Below are 18,785 nucleotides of genomic sequence, written 5' to 3' on the forward strand. Positions count from 1 at the left end.
TTGAGGCAGAGAGAGACAGAGCATGAATGGGGGAAGGTCAGAGAGAGAGGGAGACACAGAATCCGAAACAGTCTCCAGGCTCTGAGCTGTCAGCACAGAGCCCGAAGCGGGGCTTGAACTCACAGACCGCGAGATCATGACCTGAGCCGAAGTCGGACGCCCAACCGACTGAGCCACCCAGACGCCCCTGTTATTTATTATTTTAGCAAACTTTACTTTAGAGAGTAAAAGCTGTATGAACATCTCAATGGGTGCAGAAAAAACATTTGACACAATCCACATATCTGAAACAAAGCATTTGTCACTAGGCCTCAGACCTCTAGGAATAAAAAGGAACTTAAACTGAAAAACAATACGTACAAAAAACCTAAAGCTAGCATCACATTTAATGGCTTTCCCCCTAAGATCAGAAATAATATAAAAATTGGGGCACCTGGGTGGCTCAGTTGGTAAAGTGCCCAACTTTGGATCAAGTCATGATCTCACGGTTTGTGAGTTCAAGACCCAGGTTGGGCTCTGTGCTGACATCTCATAGCCTGGAGCCTGTTTCAGATTCTGTTCTCCCTCTCTCTCTGCCCCTCCCCCACTCATATCTGTGTCTCTCTCTCTCTCTCTCAGTCTCTCAAAAATGAATAATCAACACAAGTAGGTTCTAGCCAGTGCAATAAGGCCAGGAAAAAGTTTTTTCTGACTGAAAAGGAAGAAGTGAAACTATCTTTATTAAGAGATGACATGATTCTCAATGTAGAAAATTCAATGGACTTTACAAAAAAGAGAAAGAAAAAAGCTACTAGACGGGGTGCCCAAGTGGCTCTGTGGGGTTATGCATCTGACTCTTAGTTTTGGCTCAGGTCATGATCTCATGGTTCATGAGTTCTGCACTGTTAGTGCAGAGCCTGCTTAGGATTATCTCTCTTTCCCTCTTTCTCTGCTCTTCCTGCATATTCTCTCTCTCTCTCAAAACAAAAAATAAACTTTAAAAAAAGCTACTAGAATTGATGTCAGTTTACAAAAGTTGCATAATACAAGATCAATACACAAAAATAAATTATTTTTGTATATAGTAACAATGAACATGGTGACTAAAAATTATAATACTAGTTACAGTAGTATCAAAAAACATAAAATATTAAGGAAAACTTAGAGAAAAAAGATGTGAAAGAACTATGCACTGACAAGTACAAAATATTGCTAAGATAAATGAAAGAATACATGTAAATGGAGAGATGGACTTTTTTCATGGGTCAGGAAACCCAATATTAGATATCAAAATTGATTTATTGATTCCACCAAATCCTAATCAAAATCCCAACAGGTTTTTTTATAGACACTGACAAACTGATTCTAAAATTCCTATAGAAATTCAAAAGACCTAGAATAGTCAAAACAACTTCGCAGAAGAAGAACGAACTTGAAGGACGAATACAGTCTTATTTTTAGACTTATAAAATACAAAGTAATCAGCACAGTGTGGAATTGGCATACAGAGAAAGCAGTGAAGCAGCAAAGTGTCCAGAAATGAACTCACAGCAATATGAACAACTTATACCTACCAAATTACAAACGTAATTCAGTGGAGAAAAGCTTCTCTTTCAAAAAAAAAAAAAAATTCTGGTGGCTCAGTCACTTAAGCATCCAACTCTTGCTCTCAGCTCAGGTCATGGTCTCACAGTTTGTGGGTTTGAGCCCCACATCAGGCTCTGCACTAATGGCATGGAGCTTGTTTGGAATTTTGTCTCTTTCTCTCTAACCTGCAGGTCCCTAACCTGCTCAGGCAAATGTGTGTGCACTCTCTCTCTCTGTCTCCCCCCAAATAAATAAACTTAAAAAAAAAAAAGATTCTTAAAAAAATTCTGGAACTATGGGATATCCACAGGCAAAAAATAAAAATAAAAAAATAAAAACTTTGATCCATATTTTGCATCACCTAAAAAAAAACTAAATTTAAGTAGAGGACAGATCTAAATGTAAAACCTAAGATTATAAAACTTAGCAGAATGAAAACCACCTTTATGACCTTTGCATAGGGAAAGTTTTCTTGGATACAATACAAAAAGAACAATCCATAAAAAAATAAACTGATACATTGGACCTCATCAAATGTCAAAACTCTGCTCTTTGAAAAACACTGTAAAGACAATGAAAATGTATGCCATAGGTGGAGAGAAAAAATTGAGAGAAAAATTTACAAATCATATATTTGATAAAGGACTTACATTCAGAATGCACAAAGAACTCATAACTCAGTGATATATAGCAATACAATTTTAAAATGTGTAAAAAATTTGAACAGACACTTCACCACAGGAGAGATAAATGGCAACTAGGCACATGAACAGATAGTCATTAGGGAAATGCAAATTAAAAGCACAGTGAGATACCACTATACACCTATCAGAATAGCCAAAATTAACATGGCTAATCATACCAAGTATTGGGCACTATGTGGACGAAGAGCAATTCTCATACACTATTGGAAGGAATATTAAACATCCCCTTGGGGAAAGTTAGGTGGTTTCCTAAAATGTTAAACAAACACCTGTCATATGCTTCTGCTATTCCTCTCTGCTAAAGTTTACCCAGGAGAAATGAAATGATGTACAAAGATATGAACACAAATATTTGTGGCAGCTTTATTTTTAATACCCTCAAATTGGAATTAACCCACAGGCCCATTAAAAGGCGAATGGATTATTAAAGTGTGGAGTACGCCCACATAACGGAATAGTACCCTTCAACAAAAAGGAATGAAGCTTCGGCACCCATCCCAGGAGAAAGCCGGCTGCCAGGAGGCAACTGCGTGGACCCCCCTCTGGGAAGAATCTGGGGGCGCCTGGCTACCAAGTCTCCTAGCAACTGGAAAACAAACCACTAAAGCTGGCGGTCACCCGGGGGCTAGAGGTACCATGGAGAACAAGAAGTGGCTGTTAGCCCCAGGGCCACTGGAACCAATGCCCCTGGGCATGAACTGCAAGCCCTGGTACAAAGACAAATTACCTTCCAAGTGTTTTGCAAATCACAAGAAGAAGCTTCTGAAGTTCCCCACCTCCCTGGACAGCCGGAGGTGGATATTTGTGAAAGAGGGGCTGGATGACTTCAGAAGGGGGTGTCCACCTTGTAAAGGTCTGATCACTCGCAGCCCTAAGGAGGGCTTTCTCCCCGTGATTACTCACAGAGTTCCCCAACCTGCCCCAACAAAGAGTCATAAAAAGCTGACCAAGGAAGCAGACCTGTTCTCCACTCTCTCACCAGCCCAGCTAGCACGGAAGGCATTCTTAGAGGACATTGAGGCCCAACTGACTGAGCGTCCCTTGGCTCTCGACCCAGATTTGGAGAAAGATCTACCTGCAGACCTCTTACTAAAGGTGCTGGAAGTGCTGGATCCTGACAGGAAGCTGGAGGCCACTTGGGCTTCTTGTAAGAACACTGAGAAAAGAAGGAAGTCTCCCACAAAGCGTTGTGAGAAATGTCCTGCCAAAGTTGAACTTCCCAAGAAGACTCCTGGGTCACATCCAGACAAAGTGCCTCCTGAAGAAAAGAAATCAAGCACAGATGATTTGCTCAAAATTCCTCCTCTTCAAAGAAAAGTACCAAGAGAAGTTCGTAAATTCTGCAAACGGGTTGCTACTTTCGGAGACTTGGGCATTGATGAAGAGTTCGTCATGAAACTATTTGACCTTGGCTATGAGTGCAAACTAACCCGTAAAGTGGTCTGCCTGAAGAAAGTAAACCAGGTTCCTATGGATCTAAACAGGAAGGGGCTAGATGAGATGGAGGGCATAAGATTCTCCTTACAGGATAAAGACCGGGAGAAGAAACTCCAGCCACCAGAGAATCCTTATAAACCCAATTGGGTGAAAATGAGGTATGGAGCATGGTACCTGAAGCCCACAACTTGGAAAAAGCTAATAAATGATGAACCTTTGATTGACCCCAAGGTCTTACTTGAAGATCAAGATGGTAGTTTTGGAAAGAAGGTTCCTGAAAAGGATATTATTGAAGATCTTTATGGAACAATTGCCTTTAAAGATTTCATTCAACTCAAGGGCTACAGGATGCCAGGCTTCCTTGAGAAGTTGTTTACCAGGAAGGGATGGAGCTATGATTCTGTTAAGACTCCTATAGAACGAGTAATGAAAATGCACCCAAATATAGAAGAAGATCCACATGAAGATGTTTAGACATTTTTCTACTTACTGCTTACTTTGTGATTTCTCTTTCATTCTAACATCAAGTAGAATTCATGATGAGTATTCCACTGTGCATGTGCAATTTTGATTCCACATCTGTCAATTTAACACCTAATGTCTATAAAGTTTCCTCAATGACCTTCTGCTTGGGTTCATCAATATTTTTTTAGCTATGAAATCAATATTCATATATACTCTTCTTAGATTTTTATAGCATGGCGAATATTAGATCATTATATCATTTGTAAAAGTAAAACTATAAAAGAATTACTTAACAAAATAACCTAGTTATGTCAACTACAATATGAAAGGAATTTCAAAATAAATGTGCCAAGTAAAAGAGACTTGTATAGTTTCATTTATATTAAAACTGTAAGGAAATAATTACGACAATTATTTTGTTAAGCAAAACTTAAAATTCACAGCCAAAATAATGTTAGCTTCATTTATACTAAAGTTGTTATCTCACTTGTCAGGATTGCATCAAGTCCCCAGACTAGATTGAAAACTATTCATAAAGGGGTGCCTGGGTGGCTCAGTCAGTTAAAGTGTCCAACTTCAGCTCAGGTCATGATCTTGCAGTTCATGAGTTTGAGCCCCACATTGGGCTCTGTGCTGACAGCTCAGAGCCTGGGGCCTGCTTCAGATTCTGTGTCTCCCTCTCTCTCTCTGCCCCTTCCCTGCTTGTGCTCTCTCTGTCTCTCAAAAAATAAATAAATTTTAGAAAAACAATTTAAAACATTCATCAAAATTATAGGTAAAACTTTAGTAATGCTGTTTTTTTATCATACCTTCCAAATGAATATATTTAAAATTTTTCAACATGTTCATAAAAATTCACCATGAAAGAATGTTTCCATATGTGACATGGATGCAGAATACTAGGGAGCTTCAAGTCCATGCCAAATCTAGTGTGCACAGATCTGTGTGTGCAAAACTACACAGCAGAATCAAATATCCTCACATATCTATTCAAGTGAAAAATTTTTTGAATGTGTATTTATTTTGAGAGAGAGAGTGTGCAAGCCAGGGAGGGACAGAGAGAGAAGGAGAGAGAGAATCCCAAGCAGGCTCTACAATGACTTGCAGAGGCCAATGTGGGGCTCGAACCCAAGAATCATGAGATCGTGACCTGAATTGAAATCAAGAGTTGGAGGTTTAACCGACTGAGCCACCCAGGCGCCCCTCTATTCAAGTGAAATTAATCTTTGCATCTTGTGAATAGCAATTTAAAATTCACTCATACATTTAAAATAAGACATCGAGCAACTTCTTTATAGGTCCAAAACAACAGGTAAAACTGGATGGGACAAGTAAATCTGTATCTAGAAATATTTGTAGCATGGATCTAAAGCACACTTTTGTTTCTAATAATGAAAGAATCCATCTGTATATGGAAGTATATGTGTATATTTCATCTTTGTAAGATGGGAACACAAGCCCTCAGGTTGTATCATCCACTCATATCCTTATGCAATCAACTACTCTCCTTTCACTTACTTCCTTTTTCATTAAGGTTTCTTAGTGTCTAAATTACTGTCTTCCTCTCTGTGACTACTCTTATTAACATTCTTGACACACAAAGACCATTCAAAGTCACAAAGACTATCCATTCAAATCTTGGCATTAGCTCCCTTTTTTATATATAGAAAAGAAAATTACTTTCTTGAGTACAAATACATGCACACATGCTTATATATTAGCATCAAACATACAGGTGTTCTTTATAATGTTTACTCTCCTTTACTTATAGAGGAGAATTACAGTAAGACCTGCCTGTTGCTGAATCCCAGAAATTACAAATGTGTGTATTTTTTTTACTGAGGTTTAACTGACACACAATATTATATTAGTTTTACATGTACAATACAGTGACTTGACATTTGTCTACATTGCAATATGGTCACGATAGTAAGTCTAGTTATAATCTGTTACTTTACACAGATAATATAATATTATTGACTATACTCCCCATGCTGTACATTACATTCCTAGGACTTATTTATTTAATACCTAGAAGTTTGTACCTTAATGTCCTTCACCCATTTTACATCCTCCCAACCCCTATCACCTCTGGCAATCTCCAATCTGTTCTGCATATCTATGACCCTGAATTTTGTTTTTTAGATTCCACATGTAAGTGAAATCATGTGGTATTTGTCTTTTTCTGTCTGACTTATGTCACTTAGCATAATACACTCAAGTTCTACCCATGTTGCAAATGGCAAGATACATTCTTTTTTACGGCTGAGCAGTATTTTGTTGTACATATATACCATATCTTCTTTACCCACTCATCTATTGATGGACACTTAGGTTATTTCCATATCTTGGCTATTATAAATAATAATGCAATAAACATAGGGGTGCATACACATTTTCAAATTAGTATTTTCATTTCCTTCGGATAGATACCTGATACCCAGGAGTGGAATTGCTGTATCATATGGTACTTCTATATTTATTTTTTTGTGGAACTATCATACTGTTTTCCATAGTGGCTACAACAATTTACATTTCCATTAAAAGTGTATGAGGGTTCCCTCTTCTCCACAACCTTGCCAACACTTGCTATTTCTTGTCTTTTTGATAATAGTCATTCTGAAAAGTATGAGGTGATATCTCATTACGGCTTTGATTTGCATTTCCCTAATAATTAGTGATGTTGAGCATCTTTTCATGCATCTGTTGGCCAATCTGTATGTCTTCCTGGATAAATGTCTATTCAGATCATTTGCCCATTTTTATTCAGATTTTTTTTGCTATTGAGTTATATGAGTTCCTTATACATTTTTGATATTAACCCCTTAGCAGATACATGATTTCCAAATATCTTCTCCCATTCAGTAGGTTGCCTCTTCATTTTGCTAATGGTTTCCTTCGCTGCACAAAAACTTTTTAGTTTGATGTAGTCACATTTGTTTAATTTTGCTTTTGTTTCTCTTGCCTTTGGAGTCACACCCTCCCCCTCACAGATGTCACTAAGACTGATGTCAAGGAGCTTACCAACTATGTTTTATTCCAAAAGTTTTGTGGTTTCAGGACTTATTTTCAAGTCTTTAATTCATTTTGACTTGATTTTTGTATATAGTATAAGAGAGTGGTTCAGTTTCATTTTTTTTTTTTTTGCATGTAGCTGTCCAGTTTTCCCAACACTATTTATTGAAGAGACTGTTTTTCCCTGTTGTATATTCTTGCCTCCTTTGTTGTAAATCAATTGATCACATATGTGTGAGTTTAGTTCTGGGCCCTCTATTCTATTTCATTGATCTGTTTGTCTATTTTTGTGCCAGTACCATACTGTTTTGATAACTATAGCTTTGTAGTATAGTTTGAAATCTAGGATTGTGATACTTCAGCTTTGTTCTTCTTCCTCAAGATTGTTTTAGCTATTCAGGGAGTTTTGAGTTCCATACAAATTTTAGAATTATTGTTCTAGTTCTTTGAAAAATGTCCTTGGAATGCTGATAAGGGTTGCACTCAATATGTAGATTGCATTGGGTAGAATGGGCATTTTAATAGTATTAATTCTTCTACTTCATGAGCATTTATTTATGTCTTCTTCAATTTCTTTCATCAATGTCTTATAGTTTGCAGTGTACAGATATTTTCCATCCTTGGTTAAATTTATACCTAGGTATTTTATTCTATTTGATGTAATTGTATATGGGATTGTTGTCTTGATTTCTCTGGTAGTTTGTTATTAGTGTATAGAAATGCAAAAGACTTCTGTATATTAATTTTGTATCCTGCAACTTTACTGAATCCATTTATTAGTTCGAACAGTTTTTTGTGTGGAATATTTATGATATATACATATATATATTTTCCATATATATTATCATGTCATATTCAAATAGTAACAGTTTTACTTCCAGCTGATCTCCACGGCCAGGTGGGATCATGGCTAAACTCTGCAAGTATCTCCAGTCAAGTAGGGTCACTGGCTGTGTTCCCTTATTGGGTGGTACTGCCGCTTGTACTCCCATTTTAGACAAGGAAGCAGACAAGGATTTGTGATTGGGCAGACCACTGGCTGTGCTCCAAGGCTGAACAGTTGCTGCTGAATGGGCTCCCTGCCTGGGCAAGGCTGCAAGCTGTGCTCAGCCATTAATCAGGACTGTATGCTGGGCTCCACAGCCAAGAAGGGAAATAGGGTGCTTTCCAAGACTTTACAGGGTCACTGAAGGGGCTTCCTGGTTGGGCAAGCTCAAAGGCTATGCTCTGCAGTTGGATAGGGTTGCTGGCTTGCCACTCTGCCTGGGTAGGGCCATAAGATGGGCTCTATGGCTAGACTGGAATGCTGGCTGGGGACCAAATCTAGGTAGAACTGCTGATTTGCTTCCTGGCCAGAGAAGGCCAATGTCCTCACTCCACAGGTGGGCAAAACTGCTGGCTATGCTCTGATCAGGTACCATTGCCATCAGATACACAGTCCACCAAGATCCATGTGCTGGTTGCTATGAGCCCCATACCCTTCTTTATTTCTAGCTGCTCGTAGGTGGTCTAGCTCTTGATTTCAGCAGTTCATGGGATTGAGCCCCACATCAGGCTACTCACTGGCAGTGCAGAGCCTGCTTGGGATTCTCGCTCTCCTCTCCCTCTGCCCCACCCCCCTCAAAATAAATAAACTTAAATAAAATGTTCAACATCAGTGATCATCAGCGAAGTGCATATCAAAACTACAATGAGATACCACATTATACCTGTAAGAATGGCTAAAATCAACAAGAGAAGAAAGAAACATTGTATGTGAGAGTGTGGAGAAATGGGAGCCCTCTTGCACTCTTGATAGGAATGCAAACTGGTGTTTGGCTTCTTTGGGTCTCTTGTGGTTCCTTACCAATTTTAGGATTATTTGTTCTAGTTCTATGAAAAATGCTGTTTGTATTTTAGTAGGGATGGCATTAAATTTGATAGTAGATTGATTTAGGTAATGGGCATTTTATTTTTTATTTTTTTAATGTTTATTTATTTTTGAGAGAGAGAGACAGAGCATGAACAAGGGAGGGGCAGAGAGAGAGGGAGACACAGAATCTGAAGCAGGCTCCAGGATCTGAGCTGTCAGCATAGAGCTTGACTCCAGGCTCGAACCCACAAACTGTGAGATCATGACCTGAGCTCAAGTTGGATACTTAACTGACTGAGCCACCCAGGCATCCCAAAAAGCTATTCACATTTTAAAAATGCATTACCTGCTAACCTTTCCCCTAGAAATAACATAAAGAGATTTCAGTGACTATTTAAATTAGAAAAGGAACAGAATTAGACAAAAACTATTAGCCTTCCAGAATTATAACAGAAGAATCTAAAATTAAAAATTAAAAAAACTAAGTGAGCTTTCATATAATTAGTATACTGCTTTATCAGGGTGAGTCTAGTTCCTAAAATAATAGCTACCATGTATTGATTGCAACCAATTAGCTAAGTGTAATATTAGCATCATCTTAAATGAATCACCTAATTCACTATACTATCACTAATCACTAATACTATTTCATATCATTATTACGATTTTTTCTGATGCATACATCACTATTAGCAAGTTCATATAGCTGGGAAGGCATGGAGCCAGGCTTTCAACTGAGGTCTATTTGACATAGAACCCTATATCTTTCACCACCTCCAATGAAGGGAATAAGAAATGCTTATTGCATTCGTTCTGTACCTATGTACACTTAAGTGATGCAGCAGTACACTGAGAATATAGATCATTAATAATATAAATTCTCAAGATTCATGTGCTCATTACAGACAACATATTAAGGGATGAAAACTTAAAATCTTGCCTTATTTTCTAATAGTTAGCAAAATATTTCCCAAATCACTTTGTATTATGTATAGGAAAATGCAGAATAATCAATAATCTGTTTTCTACTAGTGCTGATTTAATTCTACTCCATGGCTTCTAATACATTTATATATATATATATATATATATATATATATATATACACACACACACACACACACACACACACACACATCTTAATGTTTATTTATTCATGAGAAAGAGAGGTAGAGAGCAAGCAGGGGAGGGGCAGAGAGAGAAGGAGACAGAATCCCAAGCAGGCTTCATGCTGTAAGCATGAAGCCCAACGCAGGGCTCAAACCCACAAACTTGAGACCATGACATGAGCTAAAACCAAGAATTGGGCATTTGACCAACTGAGCCAGCCAGGCAACCCTATATTTTTTAAAGAAATGAAAATTCACAGAATACACACACACACAATCAGCTAAGATGCATTTCTTCCTAATGTCTACCTGACTAATGTCCAACATTAGAAAAGGTCAGGCAAAAATATTCATATTATTCATAAGTTATATCTGTAATGCTAATTATGAAATACAGGCTATGATTTCATGTTGATAATTATTTTTCTTTAGAATAATTTCAAATATATAGTATTTGTATTACATAAAAATGTAATATGTATTTATTTATTCATACCATAATCCTAAATTTTAGCTAACACGGACATTAACTATCAAAGCCTAGTAGGTACATATAAATGTATGCATTAAATACACATATACACACCAGTTTTCTAAGATGTTGCTGAACCTATCACAAAATGTGAATGGAATGATTGTTTTATAAAAATAGTTCTAATACTGGAGCGCCTGGGTGGTTCAGTCTGTTGACCATCTGACTCTTGATTTCAACTAGGTTGTGATCCCAGGGTCATTGGATCAAGCCCTGCATGGGGCTCCATGTTGAGTGTGGACCTTGCTTAAGATTCTCTCTCTTCCTCTGCCCCTCTCACCTGCTTGCACTTCGCTCTCTCTATAAAAAAAAAAATAATAATTCTAATAATATATATTACTACATATTTTCTCTTGTTCATTTGACCTAACACTCTTTTGCAAGAATATAGTCTGAGGGATGCTCTACATGATTCAACTATGAAATAGTTTTATAAAACCTAGTGTCCCATACAAAGATTTATTCCAATGAACTGGTTTAATTTAAAATGTAATCTAACTAAAAATATTTAATAGCATGGCTAGAAGAATCGTCACTATGGTTTATCAAACAATGTCTCTAAGAGAAAAGAAAGTGGATTTTTGTTCTGAACAGAATCTTTTTATTACTATTTTCATTTTCCCCTCCTACATTTGTAACCACTGAATAAACCAAGTATGGTTTTTCATCTTGTAGCTGTAATCTCTGTAGACAAAATACTAAAGTACTCCAATGTGATCAATGTATTTACCAATCTATAATGATATAGGAATTCATTTTCATAATTTGGGGAATTGGGTACCTTGATTCATTTATAAAGTTTTTTCTTTCTAAAAATTAGGGATTGTTAATGTGAAAAAGAAAAAAAGAATTAAGGGGGAAGGACCACACTTGGAAAATTGATTTCTCTGCAGCATAAGTAAAGAATACATTTATTTAATTAAGGACCAAAGTAATGATTTAGAGGGGGAATGAAAGTATTGATGATTGACAGAGACATGGCAAAATAGGGAAGGAAGCACTGTAAATACATTATTTTGGATGCAGAACTGACATGTCCAGTTATCGTTAATGCTTTTAGTCTTTGGCAGTTATTTATGATATAAGGAATGCTAAGCAATTACATGTACAAGGAAAAAATATTCCCTGCCACCAGAAGTTGCTCTCAGTCCAGCTTTCCCCTTCTGCTCCAGGCCAGGGACTTTACCACGCACACAGTCAAAGGGAAGAGTAATTCATTTCAATAGTTTTCTCCCCCTCAATTTTCAGTTTCAACAGCCTCTCTCTCCCCTTTAAACAGGGCTGCCTTTGGCCTCACCTTCCTTCCCAAATCCACCAGTTACTCTATAACACATCTTTAATTCAAGTTCTGTAAAAGAATGCTAGGTTTTGTCTTTACACTCAACCCTTCTTCCAACACACACACACACACACACACACACACACACACACACACACTGTATAAATTCATCTTTTTGCCAATAGTTTAGACGAATCTGCACTTTTCTGGCAGGAGAAAATCAAGGGGTAATACTACTAATAGAAAGTCAAGTCATACGGCTGGTAGCATTTAGCAGATCATTAGTAAGCCTTTCCTCATGGGTTGTTTGTCATGTAAGAAATCATAATTTAAGAGCACCATCTGCATTAGTCTTTCTAGCTAAAGAATATACCCCAGTCCACTTTATAATAAATGAGATTTAAAATTATTTTTGCAGAATGCTACTAAATATCAGATATTTCTTAAAAATTTGAAACTCTCTAAATAGATTTAACTGAACTTAAATGCTCAGAGATGTATTTGGAAAGTGGCAAAAGACTTTAAGAAATTAAGTCAAAAAGGCATGTTTATTTTTCATGTATGAGCAAGAAATGAAGAATGAATAGCTTAGGGTGAAGGTGATAAATATGAATAACACACAGGAAACACTTTACAGAACTATTATGATGGAAATTGTGTTTTTCAATGAGTTTTACCATTGGCTTATTGAGATCATTATCATATTTTTATAAAAGAGGAAATAAGCAAATAAGCCATTGGGAATATGGAAAAAGTTTAGAAAATGAAAAAGTGAGAGGACATTACTTGTGTCAAATTATGAAGAATAATGATGACATTAAATATGTTTGTTCTACAAACATCCTGTGTTATTATAGTAAGTAAGGCATGGAATCATAAGGAAAGTTTTATAAGGTTTATGTTTTTCCCCCAACTTGTTTGGAAAAACTTGCTACACTTGATTTTAGTGTAACAAAGTATCTACAGTCTCACCCAAGACATTCTGGACCTTTAGGCTAACTAATATAATTCCATCAAATATATTTTAATTAAACATAATCACTATGTAGGGAAAGGTATGAGAAATTTCTATAGCGATTCTGTAGCAATTTCCATGTCCATGACAACAGAAGTAAAGATTTCCATGTTACTGAATACATATAAGTGTTTCAAAATGAATATATTAATACAGAGAAGCAAATAGCATATGATTTCAGTCATATGTTGAATTTAAGAAACAAAACAGATGAACATAGTGGGAGGGGAGGCAAAATAAGATAAAAACAGAGAGGGAGGCAAACCATGAGACTCTTAAGTGCAGAGAACAAACTTGAGGGTTGCTAGAGGAGAGGTGGGCAGGGGATGGGCTAAATGTGTGATGGGCATTAAGGAGGGTACTTGTTGGGATGAGCACTGGGTGTTATATGTACGTGATGAATTGCTGGGTTCTACTCCTGAACTAGTATTGCACTGTATGTTAACTAACTTGAATTTGGATAAACTTTTTTAAAAAGAAAAGAAATAGGCTCCATGTAGGAAAAATTATTAGGAGTTTAAGAACCTACCAAAAGGTGAAACAACTCAAATGTCCATCAACTGATGAATGGACAAGTAAAATATTGTATAGCCATAAAATGGAATATTATTCAGCAATAAAAAGAATGAATATTGATATGTACTACAACATGGATGAACCTCAAAAAGCATGTTAGTGAAAGAAACCAGTCACAAAAGACCATTTATTATATGAAACTTTTATATGAAATGTCCATCAGATGCAAATTTATAGAGGCAAAAAATGGATTAGTGGTTACTTAGGGCTGAGATGGAGGAAAATGGAAAGTGACTATTAATAGATATGATTTGGGGGAGGGGCGGTGATGACAATTATATTATGGTGATTGCTGCACAACTTTGTATATATTTTAAAAACCATTGTAGACTTAAATGGGTGAATTTTATGGTATATAAATTATATCTCAATAAAGCTGCTAAAATATTACAGAAAAAATACACATACTATTGGCTAATAATTCATTTGCAACTTTTATCTATCTATATTTATTTATTTATTTTTGAGAGAGAGAGATCATGAGTGAGTGAGGGGCAGAGAAAGAGGGAGATAGAGATAGCCAGAGAATCCCACACAGGCTCCATACTGTCAGCACAGAGCCCAAAGTGGGGCTCGAGCTCACCCCATGCAGGGCTTGAACTCTTGAACAGTGAGACCATGACCTGAGCCGAAGTTGTATGCTTAATCAACTGAGCCACCCAGGCACCCCAGCAACTAGTTTTATATTGGTCATATGTATATTTTTCAGTAAAAAAATGAAGAGAAACAGAAACTTGAGCCATGAGATCAAAGTCAACGTCTGCTATAATCATTCAGCTTTTCACACAAAGCTGGACATTTAGTCCTAAATAGTTATTTAAATTTTTTTTTAATATTTACTTATTTTTGAGAGAGAGAGAGAGAGAGAGAGAGCGTGAGTAGGGGAGGGGCAGAGAGAGAGAGGGAGATACAGAATCCAAAGCAAGCTCCAGACTCTAAGCTGTTGGCACAGAGCCCAATGCAGGGCTCGAACCCACAAACTGTGAGATTATGACCTGAGCCGAAGTCAGATGCTTAACTGACCAAGCTACCCGGATGCCCCCAGTACAAAATAGTTACTGATTAGATAAATGGTGTGTTCACGCTGTTCTAACTCAGTATTCTCTATCTGTATTTGAGAATTCCATGGATCTGTTCTTGTGTTTACATCTAAATTAGAAATTACTTATAAGTATTCTCAAGATAATTTTGATTTCTTCATAGCTCAATACAGCCACACAAACTCAGAGTCCACATTTGCATGTGTGTTCTGAATCAGGCTGTGTGTGACTGCTTTTAGATCGGTATGTCCTAGTATAAAAAAGACAATTGTCCCATGTCCACCCTTATAGTCACATCAACTTATTTTACCATCCATAAAGACTAAATGATGACTAGGAAATAAAAAATAGTTGGATAGAATGAAACTTCAGTACCTTTAGTTATTAAAGTTATTGAGACTTTTAACGGTACTTCATAAAATGAACAAACTGAACCAAAATAAAGTATTTTAACATAGACAGACATATTTAAATAATAGCTTCCACTATCTGAAAGCAAAATTACATTATGAGCTATCATATGAACTAAAGAGTGTCAATCATTTCAATAAAGAGGACTGGTCAACAACTGAGATGGTCTATGAATATGAGGGTCTATAGGCATGGTACCCAAAAGGAAAATTGAATCTCAGTATATGGAGAAAAGAAATTACATCAATTCTCAGTGAGATATGATTATGTTTAAGAGAAAAAGCATAATCTGAAACATAATTAGAAATTCTTAATTGTAGGGGCACCTGAGTGGCTTAGTCGGTTAAAAGTCTGACTTCAGCTTACAGTTCTTGGTTTTGAGCCCCTCACTGGGACTCTGTGCTGACAGCTCAGAACATGGAGCCTGCTTTGGATTCTGTGTCTCCTTCTTGCTCTGCTCCTCCTGTTCATGTTCTGTCACTGTCAAAAATAAATAAACATTTAAAAAAATTAAGAGTTTCTTAATTGTAATTTTATTATTTGCATATATTTATAAATTTTATTATAGTTATAAAAGCATACCTTTAAGCATACAGATTTTTATACCTAGTTTCAGGTTTATGCACACTTGACTAAAATAATAATCTGTCATCATTGGGTATATTCATTTTTTTTCCTTTAAAGGAAATATACTTTGAACACATATTTAACATCTACACCCTCTCACTGTTTTAATTTGGATAGAATGTGACTAAAACTTTAAAAGGTTACTCACTCTTTTAATTAATATTTTTGAGCCCCTACTATGTGAAATTTAGTGTTAAAAGAAAGTTAAACCGTCTTTCTTCAAAAAGGAACTTATGGTACACAGCTAAGCTTTCCAAACTACCTAGAGAAGATTCTAGTTCAGAGAGTCACTCTCTATTTACAAGATGTGTGCTTGCGCATGTTAACATACTCTTTAATTCATGATGTCTTTACCTATAAAATATGGGTGTAAAATATGGGTTGATACATCACTTTTCACTACCCCTCGCTACCCCTTATTTGTTATCAATATGCATGCACACACACATACGTATGTAGACACACATACACATATATGCATTTTTATGCACATGTGTATATACATACAAACATATGTGTGTGTGTATATATATATATATATATATATATATATATATATGTATTGAAAGTGAGATAAAGCACCAATTGCTGCTACCTATGGTCAGTTTCTCTATGAATGCATCATAGAACTTAATGCATGTATTAATTTTTAAAGAAGAGATTATGAGAGGATTGAGGGAAGATGGCGGTGTAGGAGGACGCTGGGCTCACCGCGTCCTGCTGGTCACTTAGATTCTACCTACACCTGCCTAAATAACCCAGAAAACTTCCAGAAGACTAGCAGAACAGATTCCCTGGAGCCAAGCGCAGAGAGGCCCACGGAAGAGGGTAGGAAGGGCAGAGAGGCAGTGCAGGCAACAATGACTGGTGGGAGGGAGCCGGGGCAGAGGGGCAGCCTGCCGGCCAAGCAGGGCCCCTGAGTCTGGCTGGCAAAAGCTGAGGGGCCGGACGGAGTGTGTTCAGACAGCAAGCGGGACCTAACATCTGGAAGGTTATAAGCTAACAGCTCTGCTCAGAGAGCGGGAGGGCTGGAAGACAACGGGAGGGAGAGTTGTTGAGCCCCGGATGACAGAGCTCAGCTTGGTGGGGAACAAAGGCGCTCACCAGCGCCATCTCCCTCGCCCATCCCACAGCCAAAATCCCAAAGGGAACTGGTTCCTGTCAGGGAAATTGCGTGCACTGCACAAATACCCAATGCTGTGCTTCTGCGGATCCATCCCTCCAGTGGTGGGTCTGACTCCCTCCTGGTGCTGCAGGGCCCCTCCCGAAGCAGATCACTGAAGGATAAGCGAGCTGAGCCTGCCCCTCCCGCCCCTGTGCACCTTGCTGATCCACCCCAGCTAATACACCAGATCCCCAGCACCACAAGCCTGGCAGCGTGCAAGTAGCCCAGAAGGGCCACGCCACCCGACAGTGAATCCCGCTCTTAGGAGAGGGGAAGAGAAGGTACACACCAGTCTGACTGTGGCCCCAGGGGTGGGCTGGGGGCAGACATCAGGTCTGACTGCGGGCCCACCCACCAATGCAAGTTATTCAAGACAGCACAGGGGAAGTGCCCCGCAGTTCCCCACCACTCCAGGGACTATCCAAATTGATGAAACAGAAGAATTCCTCAAAAGAATCTCCAGGAAATAATAACAGCTAACGAACTGATCAAAAAGGATTTAAACAATATAACAGAAAGTGAATTTAGAATAATAGTCATAAAATTAATCGCTGGGCTTGAAAACAGTATAGAGGACAGCAGAGAATCTCTTGCCACAGAGATCAAGGGACTAAGGAACAATCAGGAGGAGCTAAAAAATGCTATAAACGAGCTGCAAAATAAAATGGAAACAACCACGGCTCGGATTGAAGAGGCAGAGGAGAGAATAGGTGAACTAGAAGATAAAATTATGGAAAAAGAAGAAGCTGAGAAAAAGATTTAAAAAATCCAGGAGTATGAGGGGAGACTTAGAGAACTAAGTGATGCACTAAATAGAAATAATCTATACATAATTGGTATTCCAGAGGAGGAAGAGAGAGGGAAAAGTGTGAAGGTGTACTTGAAGAAATCATAGCTGAGAACTTCCCTGATCTGGGGAAGGAAAAAGGCATTGAAATCCAAGAGGCACAGAGAACTCCCTTCAGACGTAACTTGAATCGATCTTCTGCACGACATATCATAGTGAAACTGGCAAAATACAAGGATAAAGAGAAAATTCTGAAAGCAGCTAGGGATAAACGTGCTCTAAAATATAAAGGAAGACCTATAAGACTCATGACCAATCTCTCTACTGAAACTTGGCAGGTCAGAAAGGAATGGCAGGAAATCTTCCATGTGATGAACAGAAAAAATATGCAGCCAAGAATCCTTTATCCAGCAAGTCTGTCATTTAGAATAGAAGGAGAGATAAAGGTCTTCCCAAACAAACAAAAACTGAAGGAATTCATCACCACTAAACCAGCCCTACAAGAGATCCTAAGGGGGATCCTGTGAGACAAGTAACAGAGACATCGCTATAAGCATGAAACCTACAGACATCACAATGACTCTAAACCCATATCTTTTTATAATAACACTGAATGTAAATGGACTAAATGTGCCAGCCAAAAGACATAGGGTATCAGAATGGATAAAAAAACAAGACCCATCTATTTGCTGTCTACAAGAGACTCATTTTAGACCTGAGGACACCTTCAGATTGAAAGTGAGGAGATGGAGAACTACTTATCATGCTACTGGAAGTCAAAAGAAAGCTGGAGTAGCCATACTTATATCAGACAAACTAAACTTTAAATTAAAGGTTGGAACAAGAGATGAAGAAGGGCAGTATATAATAATTACAGGGTCTATCCATCAGGAAGAGCTAACAATTATAAATGTCTATGTGCTGAATACAGGAGCCCCCAAATATATAAAACAATTACAAACGTAAGCAACATTATTGATAAGAATGTGATAATTGCAGGGGACTTTAACACTCCACTTACAGAAATGGACAGATCATCTAGACACACGGTCAATAAAGAAACAAGGGCCCTGAATGATACATTGGATCAGATGGACTTGAGAGATATATTGAGAACTCTGCATCCCAAAGCAACAGAATATACTTTCTTCTCGAGTGCACATGGAACATTCTGCAAGATAGATCACATACTGGGTCACAAAACA

The 18,785-nt window shown here is 37.7% G+C and overlaps 1 protein-coding gene and 1 pseudogene across 1 annotated transcript in view; one reads left to right on the forward strand and one right to left on the reverse strand.

The window, feature by feature from the left end:
- The window catches only part of PRRG1 (proline rich and Gla domain 1), a 316,191-nt gene that overhangs the window by 218,385 nt on the left and 79,021 nt on the right, over positions 1-18,785 (reverse strand). The window lies entirely within an intron of this gene.
- LOC145713529 (protein FAM47E pseudogene) lies at positions 2,884-4,448 on the forward strand (annotated as a pseudogene).

The sequence above is a fragment of the Panthera onca genome, chromosome X (assembly GCF_046562875.1).
Source record: "Panthera onca isolate mPanOnc1 chromosome X, mPanOnc1 haplotype 2, whole genome shotgun sequence".
Classification (NCBI taxonomy): Eukaryota; Metazoa; Chordata; class Mammalia; order Carnivora; family Felidae; genus Panthera; species Panthera onca.